This window comes from Mauremys mutica, unplaced genomic scaffold (genome assembly GCF_020497125.1).
Source record: "Mauremys mutica isolate MM-2020 ecotype Southern unplaced genomic scaffold, ASM2049712v1 Super-Scaffold_100199, whole genome shotgun sequence".
NCBI classification, from domain to species: Eukaryota; Metazoa; Chordata; order Testudines; family Geoemydidae; genus Mauremys; species Mauremys mutica.
The window spans coordinates 734,444-740,443 of NW_025423286.1; the positions used below are offsets into that span (position 1 = coordinate 734,444).

General features: G+C 45.4%; 1 non-coding gene across 1 annotated transcript; it reads left to right on the top strand.

Moving 5' to 3' along the window:
* Positions 1-1,809: 1,809 nt before the first annotated feature.
* Positions 1,810-1,949, top strand: LOC123359917. Its single transcript, XR_006575938.1, has one exon. It is a non-coding gene; the product is annotated as a U4 spliceosomal RNA (small nuclear RNA).
* Positions 1,950-6,000: the final 4,051 nt, after the last annotated feature.

Here is a 6,000-nt window from a genome sequence, read left to right on the forward strand (position 1 = left end):
ATCATGGCTCTCCTTAGCCTCATCCTCTTTTCCATATACAACCTGGGGGGGGGGGGTAAACTCAGGGCAGTTGTATAGTCAACCTGTGGAACTCCTTGCCAGAGGATGTTGTGAAGGCCAAGACTATAACAGGGTTCAAAAAAAGAACTAGATAAATTAACAGAGGACAGGTCCATCAAGGGCTATTAGCCAGGGTGGGCAGGGATGGTGCCTGTAGCCTCTGTTTGCCAGAAGCTGGGAATGGGCGGCAGGGGATGGATCACTTGATGATTCCCTGCTCTGTTCATTCCCTCTGGGGCCCCTGGCACTGGCTGCTGTCAGAAGACAGGAGGATACTGGGCTAGACGGACTTTGTGTCTGAACCAGTCTGCAAAAAGAACAGGAGTACTTGTGGCACCTTAAAGACTAACAAATTTATTTTAGCATGAGCTTTCGTGAGCTACAGCTCACTTCTTTGGATGCATAGAATGGAACATACAGACAGGAGATATTTATACATACAGAGAACATGAAAAGGTGGAAGTATGCATACCAACTGGAAAAGTCTAATCAATTGAGATGAGCTATCATCAGCAGGAGGAAAAAAACTTTTTGAAGTGATAATTAAGATGACCCATAGAAGGTGTGAGGAGAACTTAACATAGGTACTCCTGTTCTTTTTGCAGATACAGACTAACACGGCTGCTACTCTGAACCAGTCTGGCCGTTCTTATGTCTCCCTGGGCACAGCAGTGATACCCAGTGGGCAGTCAGAATAATGCACAGAAGGTGTTTCCCTTGATACAGCAGTGACACCCACTGGTCAGGTGGCGTAATGCACAGCGTGTGTCTGCCTTCTAGGAGCAGTGACACCCACGGACCAGTCACGGTAATGCACAGAGTGTCTTTCCCACCAATCTGGGTAATACACAGAGCATGTTTCCCATGGAGCAGCAGTGACACCCAGTGACCAGCAGGTGGCATCAGACTCTTCTCGTTTGGTGGGGGACTGAGATGGGCTAGACAAAAAAAATTGGGGGGCAGTGCCCCCATCACCTGGCTCCATCCTTTATGGGAGCAATACAACCTTTATTAAAATAAAATAGTAAACAGGGTTTACTTTAATAATCTAAATCTGTCCAAATTTTAATACTATGAGCTCAGATCAAGTGTGAGTAGTCTCTTGGTCCATCCAAGGACGTGATCAAGTGTCTTGATGTTTTTGGTCTTTTGGCCTCGAGATGAAAACCTTGTCTGAGTCTTTGGAACCTTGAGATAAAAATATTATTTAAATCCAAAGTTCTTAAAGATCCCATCAACAACAAAAACCTAAATGAAAAATTGAAACAAAAAACAATGCTTAATTTAAAACCCAAACATTAAGAAAAACTTTGTTTTTAAAAATAAAAACTAACAAATGCCATAAATTAATAATTTCAACATTTTATCAAAAAGGTGTGCTACAGCAGGATGAGAAAATAACATAAAATAAATAAGCCTGACCACTAAAACCTCCCATAAAGGAATCACATCCTTGAATAATGGCCAAATCTGTATAAAATATGCAGAACTATGTCAAAACTGGTGTTGCAGGTCAGCCATTCGAATCCAGAAAATGTCAATTAAAAGCTCCATTCCAATTAAAAAAAACAAAACAACCCAATAAACCAAAACAGTCACAGCCTGAAACAAACCTACACAGAAGCAAAATTAAACCTGTGCCAACATTGGAACAAACTATGTAAATTTCTAATTCTAACTTCTTGTTTCTCCCAGGAGGAAAGTGTTTTGCATCTCAGTAACCAGGCTGTCACTGCAGCTTTCCTTTCACTAAATAAGAAGTGGCAGTATCATAGCCAATGAGGTTAATCCGAGGCGTGATTATTGCTAGTTGAAAACTTTTCCCAATGCCCTCAGTTTTCTCTATGAGAAATTGAAATTGTATCTTTGCACTAATATCCCAAATGTGCAAGTCCATCCGCTCAGAGCAGCCCCACACCCTGAGCCCGGGGGAGAATCTCAACTGGTTTGTGCATTTGTAACCCTGGGGCCTGAAGCTGATGAGAGAAAGGGAAGTGAGCGATCTTGGAGGTTTCCGATACCACCTGCTGGGAGCAGAGGGAATTGACTGAGCAATGTCCTGGCTAATTTTCACCTTGTTCTCTGCCAGCAGGCTCCACTGGAGAGCTCGGGAGTGACTTGACCATGGCAGCACCCTATGTACATTTTGGAGCCATTGGGGTGAAATGTGAGTACTTTTGGGGTTGGGACCCACATGAGAAGGGATGTGCACAAACTGGAGAGAGTCCAGCAGAGGGCAATAAAAATGATTAGGGGACTGGGGCACATGACTTAAGAGGACCTACAGGCCATATCCTGTATGTTAAGCTAAGGCAAAGTTAGCATCTCTATAGTGTGACCTTTTACTCAGAAAGGAAAATTGACCTTTATCTTGTTAATTACAGAGAGAAATACCCACGCCTGTCTAAGACCTTTACCTAGACCAATCGACAATGGAGAATTGCATAAGGGGTTTTTCAGTGTTGTACCCACAGAATTAACATGCACACCACAAGGGAACTTATGTGCATATGTACATGTCATCAACACGCACAAACATACTAGCCTATGAAGTAAGTGTACCCTAACGTTTTGTGGGTAAGGAATGAAATTTGGGCATAGGAGGAAGGATTTCCGGCACTTGTGCACTATAAAAGAGGTAACCCACCTCGCTAGTGCACGTCGCTCTATCATTCTGACTTACTTCCTCCACTCTCTCTCTATCTACTATCAGTAGGCTGTACTTGTTCTTAAACTTTAAGTTTCAAAGTAACTCGGCTAAGCTCGGTTTCCCTAAGTTTTTATTCTTTGTTTATTAGGATTTGATTTTAAGTTTAACTTATTCAAGTAAACCCAAAGTAACATTAGCTTTTTCTAAGCACTGCATCTTTCACTCAAGAATTGAGAAACCTGAACTGCAAGGCTGGTTCTGTGACTCTTACCACCAGGTTATCAAGGAAGGGTGTGAGTATATTAACCAAAACTTTGTTGCATATAATGCCATATGTATCTTTTGAATAGCAGTAATGCAACTGTAACTTTATAACTCAATTAAATTAAATTAAATGTAAGCTAATAAATTAAATTTTCATCATATTTTCCAAATTAATATTATTAGTACACTCTAAATCAGGCTACATGGGACAGAGAGTTGGAGTGCAGGGGGATGAGAGCACTGGCTCTGGGGGTGCAGGCTTTGGGGTGGGGTTGGAATGAGAGGTTCAGGGTGCAGTAGAGGGCTCAACGTTAGGGCAGAGAATTGGGCTGTGAGGGCTCTGGAACAAGGCCAGGAAAAAGAGAATTGAGGCATGCAGGGCCGTCCTTAGGATTATGGTGCCCTAGGCGAGATTATGAAACTGGTGCCCCTGTGCCTGATCTGCTCTTAGCAACACAAATATAAGCATACAGTATTGGAAAACTTGCCACATTCACGTTATTAAAACCAGTTTAACTTAATGAAGCACAATGTAATGCTGATGCACTGGCACTAAAGAAGTAGCACTATAGAAAAAATTCTGATTTGACAGAATGATGCAAATAGTATAATTTTTTCAATTTTGTCAAAATTTTATTGGAAATTTATATGAAGAGGTATTGAAACAAAGATTTGTTTTTAATTAAAAGCAATCTTTCTGGCTTTTTTGGCTGCAAAATCAGTTTAATAAGCTGGGTCTCCAAACAGTGGGAAAATATAACCCTAGTTTTACTGCTAGGTAAAGGACAAAGTGACCAAAATGAAGTCAGCACAGAATCATCTCATCTAGATTAAGGTAGCACAGAAATGTTACAGAAGTCCTATTGTGCCTTATTTTTGTTTGGAAAGACATTAGCAATAGCAGCACATTCATATGATAAAATACATGATAAATCACTGCCTCTAAAGTTCCATCAAAAACTGACTTTTTCACAGCTCTAGCATGATCTGCTGTACAGATTCTTCACAAGGAAGTGTCCCTGGCCTTTTAAACTCATATTAACTATGTAATTACTTTATGAAAGTTGGAGAAAACATTGTGAAAATGTAAAACATTGGCTGCCCAACTTCTGGGCTGGCAAAAGCTATACTGACTCACAGGAAAAAAAAAAAGCAGGAGAATCTTAGTACAACATATGGTCAGTCTATACCAGGGGTCGGCAACCTTTCAGAAGTGGTGTGCCAAGTTCACTGTAATTTAAGGTTTCTCGTGCCAGTAATACATTTTAACGTTTGTAGAAGGTCTCTCTCTATGTCTATATTATATAAATAAACTATTGTTATTATCTGAGGTCCTGGCCACCGGTCCTGCTCAGGCCGCTGCCAGCTGAGTAAATGAAACCCCAGACCAGCAGTGGGCTGAGCGGGACTGGTGGCTGGAACCCTAGACAAGTATCCCAGGCCCTGCTCAGCCCCCTGCTGGTCTGGGGTTCTGACCACCAACTCTTGCCAGCCAGGATCCTGGCCGCCAACCCCCCTCAGCCCGCTACCAGCCTGGAATTCTGCTCACTCAGGCTGGCAGGAGGCAGAGTGGGGCTGGCGGCTGGGCTCCTGACTGGCAAGGGGCTGGCAGCCGGAACCCCGGAGTAGCAGTAGGCTGCGTGCTGCCAGCACCCCAGACTGGCAGCAGACTGAGCCACTCAACCCTCCACCAGCCCTGCTCAGCCCGCCACCAGCCCACTCAGCCCGCTGCCGGCTGAGTGAATGGAACCCCAGGCTGACAGCAGGTTGAGTGGTTCAGCCGGCCTGCTCAGCCCGCTGCCAGCCTGGGGTTCCTTGGGGGTCCCCAGGCCAGCAGCAGGTGCTGAGTGGGGCCGACGGCCGGTATCCCAGCTGGCAATAGGGCAGCAGCCGGAACCCCAGAGCAGTGATGGGCTGAGCCGCTAAGCCTGCCGCTGTGTACCATCAAAAATCAGCTCACCTGCCACCTTTGGCGCGTGTGCCGTAGGTTGCCGACCCCTGCTTTATACGCTGGTAAGGAGATGAGCATATTACAGTTGCTGGAGGGCTCTTATCAGGAGTAACAGGCTATGGGGAAGTCAGTCAACATTTTTGGTTTCGCTGATGAAAACTGGCCCATTCCCTGCCTCAAACCAAACCTGTCAACAACTTAATTTTCTGTTTTTGGCTAAGATATTGATTTTTTTAAAAAAAAAATATTGAAATTGGATTCAGGATTGTTAGCAAGAATTTTTGGCAAACAAAGTTGTTAAATGACAACCTAAATGACAACACAGTACTGCTTTCATGCTTGGCTCACCCCCAGCCTGCTGGTCCAACAGCTGCAGTAGACCCCAAAATCCACCTCTTGGGGTGCAGAGTGGCAACAGCAGCAGCAAACCCTCAGGTCCAATCACACGCCAATGGGCACCACCACCAGCCTTACGGACCATGGTGAAGTGAGCACAGCATCTGATCTCAGGGACAGGTCACCCATGAAGCCACAGCAGCTCATCCTGCCCTGTGCAGCTCCCCCCGGATGAGATGGATCGCTGGGAGCTGCCAGCCCGGGGGAGAGACGCGCTCCCCAGCTAGGGTGACCAGATCCAGATGTCCTGATTTTAAAGGGCCAGTCCTGATATTTGGGGCTTTGTCTTAGATAGGCACCAATTACCCCCACCTAGAGTGACCAGACAGCAAGTGTGAAAAATCAGGACAGGGGGTGGCGGGTAAAAGGAGCCTATATAAGAAAAAGACCCCAAAATTGGGCCTGGCCCTATAAAATAGGGATATCTGCTCACCCTACCCCAACCCCCTGTCCTGATTTTTCACACATCTGGCTAAACCCAGCCCAGCCCCGTGTGACATTCCAATCCTGGCTCACTGCCAAGGAAGTGAGTTACTTTCACTTTCATTCCTCAGCAGGCAGCCAGCCTCCTCCCCCCACCTACCCCCCAGCACCTCACCCAACCCAGCCCTGACGGAGGGGAGGGAGGAGAGAGAGAGGGATGCTCCTGGGGAGGAGGGAGAAAGGAGGGGGTGCTCCA